Genomic DNA, 9,830 nt, shown 5'->3' with positions numbered 1-9,830 from the left:
GTATGAACCTGTGGTTTTCAATATATGTAGATAGATTTATAAAGAAGAAATAAATGTGTGTGTGAATCTCTGTATGTTAGTATGTGTGTGTAGATATGTGTACGCAAATACATTCCCGAGCTCTGTCCTCCCAGAGCGCCGGCAACAGTGACATTGCAATAATATGAGCACATCCAGCTCCCAGAATGCAGCTTCTAAATATTCTTCTCCACTAAAAGGAAACAAGGCTCCTTAGAGAAATGACTGATTTCAAGGCTGGTAGGAAAAGTACAAGATGAGTCTGGAGCATCTTATTTATGCCAGAAAGCAAGGAAGTGTTCAAAGAGTGATAAGAACAAGTCAAAAGGACACAGAAACCAGCCTGAAGGGGATCCCAGTGTCCAGATCTAGAACAGTTTAAGCACCTAAATAAATAATGATAGTAATGGATTATAACCAATCGAATAAAGAAATCCCAAATCCATTCTGATATAAACTAATGAATGAGTACATTGCAAGTTTGATGAGCAATAGCAAACTCACTTATTAATTACATAAGCAAAAAAGTAACATTAAAGGGAAGAAAACTGGCAGATACCACTTTAATCAAGCAATCAAAGCAGACATCATCAGTAAGGGGATAAATTGAAATCATGCACCACCTGAGAAGATGCAATAAAAAGGAAGCATCGTTTCATTGATTTCCCTGCCTAAGATGCATAACCTGAATCTAATCATGAGGAAACACCAGACAAACCCAAATTGAGGGACGTGTAACAAAATGACCTGTAATCTTAAAAGGAGTCAAGGACAGGAAAGGCAAGCAAAGACAGGGGCCCTGTTGCAGACTGAAGGGGATGCATATGACCTGGCAACCGAGATTCTGCACGGATTCTTGTGCTAAGAAAGATTGATGAGACATCTGGCAGAACTTGACTGAGGTTTGAGGATTTAGGTGGTAATGGTGTATCAAGTTAATTTTCCTGATTTTGGGCTTATCTTCCCATTGTGTGGGAGAATTTTCTGGTTTGTAGGAAATATACACGGAAGAATTCGGAGGTAATGGGGCGTGAGGTCAACAACTTATTTGGACGTAGTAGGGCTCCGGGGTATAAAGTGTAGCTTTTTTATTTCTTTTCTTTCTTATTCTATTTCTACCTTTTCCAGAAGTTTGGAATGTTCCAAAATTCAAAAGAACACAAAGAGAAAGGAAAAAAAAAATATTGCCAGCTGGTTAAAACCACAGGTATTTAAAATTTAGTATATGTTAAGCAGAAATGATCACTCTCCCAACTGCTCCTTTCCTGATTCTCAATTCTGACCAATGTATTTTTACATAAACTCTTACTAAAGCCAGAGCCTTGGGATCATTCTTAACCTCTCCCCTCTCTTGCTCCCACAGCTGAGCCTTTTCTCTTCCGCCTCAGAGATATCTCCAGTGGTAACCCATCCTCACCACCTTCATTGCCACCATCTTGGCCTCTGTCTTGGTCTCTCACGTCACCAACTAGCCTTCCCGCATCTGCCTGTCTCCTCTACAGGCCTGCTGGCAATTCTCTTACTAAAAGTGAATCTTCGCGTCATCCTTCTGCTTAGAGTGAGCCTCTGGCTCACCAGGGTGCTTGGGATGAAGTCTAGTGTTAGTTGAGCAGTTTTCCAAGCCTTCCTCCCTCCTAACCAACCCCTAGTCATCTTACCTCCTGCCCCTCCTGAAACAGTACAGCCAGCTGCCCAGACTTCGCAACTCCCTCCCCCAATTTCCTGTTTCTCTGCCTTTTGTCCCCACTGCCTAAAACATCTTTAAAGTAGGGGACATAAATGGGAAGGCCCACACACTAAATCTGGCCTCCAGAATATTTTGTCTGGCCAACACAGAGGTTTCTAGAAGGGTGTGTGTGTATCCTTCGGGGGAGCCTTCCCTGCAGCTCATCATGGAGCCCTCCACATCTGGCAACTTCACACATTCATTTTGGTTGGATCTTTCAACACCCATCTCTCTTGAAGCCTTTTGTGACTTTTCCCTCATCAAGGCTCTATTCATAACCCTAAAATAGCACCTACCCCATTATCTTGAGGTCTCTGCTGCAGATTGCTCAACACTTTGAGCTTTCAGCAGGAACTGTGGCACCAACCTAAATTCTACCGAAGGAACTGCAGACAGACACTGGAAAGCACTGGTCAGGAGTTCAGAACGGATTCGTTCCTTCCTTGGAATGTTTCCGAGCTTAAACAGTATAATCGGGAATACTCCTTTTTCATATGATCCCAGGTCATCTGTCATGTAGAGCCAAGTTCCAGAGGGAAAATGACTTTCTTTAAAGTTTCTTTCATCTTCTCGGGAAAGTGGTGATCTTAAATGTTCGGACTTGACTGCATATTCTGTTTAATTATGCTTTTTGGTGGGTTGTGAAATAGAAGGTGAGCTTTTTCTAATTTTGGTGCTGGCTAATTCCATTTGTTTCAGTTCTGCAGGCTTTGGGACGGAGAGCAAGCGAATGAAGAAGTACCATCACTCTATAGGATTATCCCAATCCATGAGGGTAGCAAACATAGTTCTAGTACAATAATTAGAAAGCTTTTTGTGTGAGTAAACATCAAGCTTTAGCTCAAATAGAAATGAGCAGAAGGATTCGCATGATTCTGCCAGTATTGTATGAATGCTTTTTTTTGTAATTAAAAAAATTGTAATTATGTTCTTTCACCACATATCTTTAGAGGGTTTGACAAATTAAGAAGCACAACAAGTAGGCAAACAGAAATGAAGAAATGACGAAATGACAAAAGCACTCGCCAGGTGGATTCCCTGGGTGCATTCACAGTTCTGTTTGTTCCCATCAGAAATTAGAACTCATTAAAGCCAGTCACCACAGAGATGGCAAACAGATGCCGGACACATGTGGCTTCCTTCAAGAATGATCTTCTACGGGGTGTTCTCCATGCTTTTGACAGTCCTCTCTGTCCAACTCTTGGATCCCTTAGATTAAAGCTGGCTCCTTGACTCCTTGATGTAGTGGGAAAGAGGGAGACGGGTTAAAAGAGGAAGAAGTGTCTGAAGTTGTGGCTTTTGTATTAATTATGGAATGGCACTCAATGCCTAAATCAGATGCCTTGTCTATCTACCAGGAAAGCAACACATTTCTAAGGCAAATTCTGGTGATAAATCTAGCAAACTTTATTTCTTCATTTTACTGTTTTCTATGGGATACAGTTGGTAGAAGTAGAAAGTTTCATTTTCTCAGCGTGACTTCAGCTCAGGTTCCAGGGTCCTGGGATCAAGTCCCACATCAGGCTCCCTGCTCAGTGGGAAGCCTGCTTTTCCCTCTCTCACTCCCATTGCTTGTGTTCCCTCTCTTGCTGTGCCTCTCTCTGTCAAATAAACAAATATAATCTTTTTAAAAAAATTCAATTCTCAAAATAAAAAAAAAGAACTTAAAAAAAATTCACCATATAATAAGGAACGGTGATGGTAATAGGTAACTATGTATAAGGTGGGGCAATCTGTACAGAACTTTTCGTAATAAGTGGGTTCAGCTCAAAAAGGCTGAGCTCAAATAAACATAATAAGCCTTGTCTCTCCACTTGGTTCTTTAAAATTTCCTGGGCTCGCTCTCTCTCTCTCTAAAATAAATAAATCTTTAAAGAAAAGGTGGGGGGCACCTGGGTGGCTCAGTCAGCTGGGCTTCCAACTCTTGGTTTTGGCTCAAGTGGTAATCTCAGTGTGGCGAGATTGCGTCTATAGGGGAATCTGCTTAAGAGCCTCCCCCCCAACCCATGGAGCGTGTGCAGTCTGTGTCTCTCAAATAAATAAATAAATCTTTAAAATTACTTGGCCATTTGTGATATATATTTAGATATATATTCTAGATATCTCTGCCTAGAAGCTATTGGGATTCCTTTAGCTGGGGAGCATGAGGGTAAAGAGCATGCAGCTGACCAACCAGTCTTGCTTCCTCTATGTTTTATAAGCTTGGGTTCTGAGAAGTTGTCATACTCAAGATATGCCATCAATCTAACAACTTTTCAAGGAGGGAAACTCTCATTATATATAATATACATACTGATTGTATGATAAATCCAGGTATTAGAAATTTTTTCAAGTGGTATTTGGGGAAGAGGGAGATGTGTATCTTAAAATTGGGGTAGAAAGGTGAGAACTTGAAGAGAATTTGTTTTTGCCAAGTTAGTTCACCTAAAAAACAAAAACAAAACATCTATTTTAAGGATACAGAAAGATCTCTAGATGCAGAGTGCAGGAAGCCCAGGAAGACCTATAAAGAACCAGGCGGTCACCAGGCACCAGGAACTCCACGGCGAGCATTGTCTTCTCTCTACATGTCTCTCCATTTCCTCGAATTACAGATTTTCCCCTCAACTTCTGCTTCCCCATAGTTTCAGCTTTGACTTTTCAGGGAGCCAAATTTGAACTCCGTTTGGCTGTTACCCATTGCTCAGACTTATTCTTAAAGTTGGAACAAAATTCCAATGACCAACTTTGGTAGGAGAAATCTGATTGGCTCAGCTGGGCTTAGGCATTTCCTCTCTGTCCCATCTGATTTGCCCATTGTTTGGGTTGCCTAAATAAAATGTGAACACACAGACTCACTTCACCAGGGTACGGATGAAGCTATGGTCTCTGAATATGGGGAGATGAGGCCAGAGATAATACTTGTCATTGTATGAAAATCATGGATGTGCAGGGAATTTTTCGAATCTATAGATTTTGGAGTTAAATGAAAGGTGGTCATAAGAACCTTGGTGTATATGTGAAGATAACCAAAATAGGTTTACTGTTCACCTAATTTCTTCCTATTGTTTAAAGTTGAGAGGGTCTGACCTCTAGGTTCTAAACTAGATTCTCTACCACCTAAAATATTAGGGATTTAAAGCTGCAGAACATTGGGTTTATGCAATACACAGTTTGTATGACATCCTTCTTACTTAAGGTTTTAATCTAATGCCACACATACAGTGAAACAGGGACTTTCTTACATTGCTTGTGGGAGTGCCAAGTGTCAGAACCCTTTTAGAAGGCAGTTTGGACATATGTATCAAGACCCCTAATGTGTCCATAACTTCATTTTGAATTTGATTTGAGGCTTATTTGAACTGGTTACGTAGCTGGTGCTCAGTGAAAGCTTGTTGAGAGATTAGCTTACATTTAATTTGCTTTTTACGTCATGTCCTTTCATGCCTTTCTGTTGAACTTGCTTTACTGTGTATGGCAGATCAAGCTTATGTTTGAACGAATAGAACAACATTCGTGAAAGCAGGCTAAAATGTGTGCCCACAATTTGTACAATGGAACATAGACTGCATGAAAGTGGAGCTTTGTGTCCAAGTTGGCCTGTGAATACAGGTTTATAATGTGAGCTTTAGGATGTGATGACTGAAGGTAAACGTGGGGAAAGGGCACTGATGAGAGGTTGAGGTTTTATTATGTCCACTCTTGAGCGAAATTTCACCATCCCAGAATTTTCTTGGTCAGAATTTTCCATTTCATTGGCAGCCAAAACTCATCACCTTCCCCAACGTGCAAGAGGCCCATCTCTTTCCTTCAACACTAGCTCTTTGTCAGCAGTTGGAGAGAAGGCTGTGTAGGGTAATAGAGCCTTAAAGCTATAGGTTTGAGAACTCCTCCCCTTTTCCCATTCCCACTCCCATATATCTTATGGTATCTACCTAAACCAAGCTGTGCCTATGGAATTTTTCTTTGCAGAGTCATCCAGGAGTGAGATCACAGGTTGGTCCTTCCAGGGCTGGTACACCAGGAGATCTTTTCTCCCCTCCATTTTTTACTGAGATAGAATTAATATATAACACTGTATCAGTCTTAGGTATAAAATATCAAGTGAAGGTTTGACATATGTATACATTGCAAAATGATCATCACCATAAATTTAGTTAACATCTGTCACCTCACATAATTGATTTATTTTCTTGCCATGAGAACTTCTGAGAGTTACTCTCTTAGTAACTTCCAAGTACACAACCTAGGATCGTTAACAGCAGTCGCCATCTTGTACATCATATCCCCAGAACTTATTTATCTTGTAACTGGGAGTTTTTAACCTTTCGACTAGCTGCACCCTTTTTACCCAGCCCTCTCCCCCACCTCCTGCATCTAGCAACCACCGATCTGTCAGCAGAAGGTCTTCTCACCTGGTTTTGGGTGTCATTTTTCAGGACTGCTTGAAGGTGGTCCCTGATCTTGGAGAGAATTCATCATAGCACATTCTGGTGGCACGCAGCAAGGTATAGCTCATTCCTTGTTTACTTTCAGACTGTTGTTTCCAAGACGGCAGTGGGGAGTAGTGAGTGCCAAGATTCTGCTTCCTCCTTGTAAGCAAGCTCAAGTAGACTGCCATCTTTCCCTGTTAGATGGCAAATCTCACTTGAAATCCCCATACTTCAAGGATGTGCAGACACAGACATATGCCTGGTAATAGCATTTTTTATTTGACATGTGGAATTTAGATATTTTTAATGCCATGTAGAAATTCATCACTGCATAGAAAAACTCATCATTTGACTGTGAAATTACTTAAGTAACTTAAAAGTTCAGCATTAACAGAACTCAGAGTTTTTCCTATTAGGTTTCTGAGATTCCAGTGAAATTGTTAACAACATCTGTCATGAGAAGTGCCAGCTGCTTCTGGCAGGTTTGCATGATCTATACGAAAGACTATTTTACTAAAAGCTGCTGCAGATTTCATATGTGTACTTCTTACTCATCAAGATTCCCATACCAGGATGTAACAAAAAAGCAGGTTAGGTTGAATTTTGAGGGTACGGGAGAATTTGTGAGGAGTGAGGAAAAGCAGACAATGACTTTGTCGTGAAGTAGAAGTTTTGAGGAAACCTGTGTCAATCATCAGTGTAAAGGTTGAGTTGTAGATCCATTTATTATCAGTCCTTACATTATATTTCTAATTCATTTCCCAGGATTTCCTGCTAAAATTTGTATATTATTTTTTTCTTTTTTTTCAAGATTTTTATTTTTAAGTTATCTCTAGACTCAACATGGGGCTTGAACTCACAGCCCCGACATCAAGAGTCGCTTGCTACACTAAGCCAGCCAGGCACCCCTAAAATTTGTGTTTTCTAAGAATTAATGATAGATTCACAGGATGAGTCTTCCAGTATCCAGTTAGTTCTAGACCTTAGTGTGCAAAGGCCTTTTCTCCCAAGGCTAAGGGGGGATTGTAGGCTTATCTCCCCATTCCAGACTCTTTAGGGTTCCGGGAAGCCTTGGGCTTGTGTCCCTTTGTCCATGAGCTCCCACAGAACTGCGGACAAATCTGGCCACTGGGTCATGATGCAGAATTCTGGCCTGCCAGGATGGCAGGGAGACTTCCTATTACCTACCTGCTTTTGTTGTCAGTTCCTAAGTTCAACAACAAAGGGGACCTTTTCGCTCTGTCCCTGGACCTCATTCCTTCCTGGAAGTGAGAAAGCTCTTGGCAATAGTACACACATTCAGAACAAGGGCAGCGCGCTTTCCTCGAGTCTTGTGATAATCGAAGGTCTAGAAGGCAGTCACAGAACTTTCCCTGGGAATCACTCTGGGGCACTGAGGCAGATTTGGAATTAGACACTTCTTGTTCAAGGTCAGGATAATGAGAGATCTCGGACGCTAATGCTCAGCTGCACATGTAAGTACTGTCACCCTGCATTCTGCATTAAGAGTTGTGCGGAAACAAATTGCAATCTCAAATTTCATATGCCACATTTTAAGTCTCGGTAAAAAAAAAGAAAGAAAGAAAGAAAGAAGTGCTTTTGGAAAAGGTAAATGTTCTCACTCTTTCTGCCAAGGGCAAGGTGTTCCAGTTTTTCCTTTGTGGTAAGTGCAGCAAGAGACAAAGGAAGGGCCAGGGTTCAGCCTGGACAGTTGGTAACACATCTATACTTAAAGCCATTACCCTGTCATCATGCGAAGTCATAACAGAGAACATTGGACTTTTTATCTTAACTTCTTGATAAGCCACAGGAATAATTAAAATTCATATAAAGATATATTGATGTATACAGTGTTATGTTTATTTGTTTGCTTGTTTGATTTTAACCCTTATCTTTTATAACATCTTATATGTGGAAATAAAACATCCCTTTTATAAATGAAAGTGTTTATCCCCTGAAAGAATTTTAAATCAATGCTTTTCTGAGTATTACACATTTCAATGGCTTTTTTAGCTTTATATTTTATTTTGCAGAGGAGAGCTCACCAAATTTCTGCAAAGCATCCTTTAACTTGCAATTGGCTGTGATAATTCAAAGCTTACTTATTTTTCAGTTAAATGCATTAAATACTATTGTTTCAATGGCCCTTGCTGTGTCAAACTGTTATTTCTGGCATTTCAATATACGCATCAGGTCAAGAAGAATGGAGAACACCAAATAAATTTCTCAGCAGGAATTCCAGCTTCCTTTCTCCTATATTCATAGTTTTGATTTCCAGGAGAAAAAAAAAGAAACCTTAGGCAGATAAAATTGTCTGAATTTGGCTATTATTCCTGCTCATGGCTTAAGAAACACTAAATGTATAGTATTCTATACTATAGTGGATAGTAGATGCTGATTTTAAATCTTCTTGGTTCATATTAGAGAATAATCTTCAAAGAAAATATGTTTTAAGTCCTGAACTTACATACTCTTGAGTCCTTCCTCATATAATTTTTCTCCAGGAAAACAAGCCACCACGACATCTCATTTTCAGAACTCTTGTTGATTGGTGCGTTCCAAACTTTGATGTCTGGATGTCTTTAAAAATGTTTAATCATCATAATGCACAAAACAACATGGAGCAGTCTGACATTGTTTGTCTTTGTGTGGTTGAAAAAAATGCAGAAATAAATTGTTTGTATAGTGCTGAAAATGGAGGTTGGGATTAAATTGACCTAAGGTTAATGATAGGATGAAGATCAACTGTCAAGTAGCAAGAAAATGCTATAGCCTTGGCAATAATTAATGTTGAACAATGACTGGAGTTCAGATTATTGTAATGAGAGATGATATGCTGTTCTAACTGTCCAGAGGTCAATGTTACTTGGTTTCCTATGGTTAGGGGTAAATAAGGAGGACTTCCTAGTAAAAACATTGTAACTGGATACAATGAGCCTGCAGTGACCCCAGGTTCATGGGAGACATTGTTAGTATGTATAAAGAGTTTATAAAATATGTAGCAACCAATGTTTTATGGAATTTGGTGCCTGAATAGAAGGGGCGGGGGAGCCTCTGGAACAAGGGAGCTGTTTATCTAACCAGTAGAAAACAGACCAAGATTGCAGTTTCCAGAGTCCCATATGTTGGCTATTATCCTGTAATTCTAATGAATCTTTTCTTGAATCCTTCATTTTCTGAATGGCACCATTACTTCCCATAATATATCATCAGTTGTCCTTGCTCTGATAATGTATTACATTAATATATCATTAAAGCAACAGATGTATTAGAGTAATACATTATCAGAACAAAGCACTCTGATGGTGATGTATTTCACAAAAGATGGCTCCACCTTGGACAGAGCAGATCCAGAGGCAGAGTCTGTTCAATGATACCAAGGGTAAGCCCATGGCACATACTCAATGGCACCTAACCTTTGGCTCTAGCTGTAGGTTGTGACCTCGAGTGCAATGTGTATTCCTCTTTCGACTGTATCATTGAGCTTCAGAAAAATCCTTGGGTATGGTGCATCTCCTTTCTGAAAAAGAAACAGAGTTGAGTGAAAGTCTATGGGAGAGGATCTTTGCAGGCAATGAATTGTCCCATGCTGCTTTATTTCTGGGAAGTCAAGCTCATCTGGGAGTGCAAATCTAAGTCTCACTGGTCAGGGTGACAAGTGTGTCTCTTGCTGG

General features: G+C 40.1%; 1 long non-coding RNA gene across 1 annotated transcript; it reads right to left on the bottom strand.

The window, feature by feature from the left end:
- Positions 1–3,127: 3,127 nt before the first annotated feature.
- Positions 3,128–6,247, bottom strand: LOC131832718 (uncharacterized). Its single transcript, XR_009354146.1, has 4 exons — positions 6,139–6,247; positions 5,659–5,774; positions 4,038–4,168; positions 3,128–3,345 (listed from the first exon to the last, which is right to left on the bottom strand). It is a non-coding gene; the product is annotated as an uncharacterized LOC131832718 (long non-coding RNA).
- Positions 6,248–9,830: the final 3,583 nt, after the last annotated feature.

Source organism: Mustela lutreola, chromosome 1, assembly GCF_030435805.1.
Source record: "Mustela lutreola isolate mMusLut2 chromosome 1, mMusLut2.pri, whole genome shotgun sequence".
NCBI lineage: Eukaryota > Metazoa > Chordata > Mammalia > Carnivora > Mustelidae > Mustela > Mustela lutreola.
The sequence above is the reverse complement of the archived record's forward strand: the minus strand, read 5'-3'. Positions and strand labels throughout refer to the sequence as shown.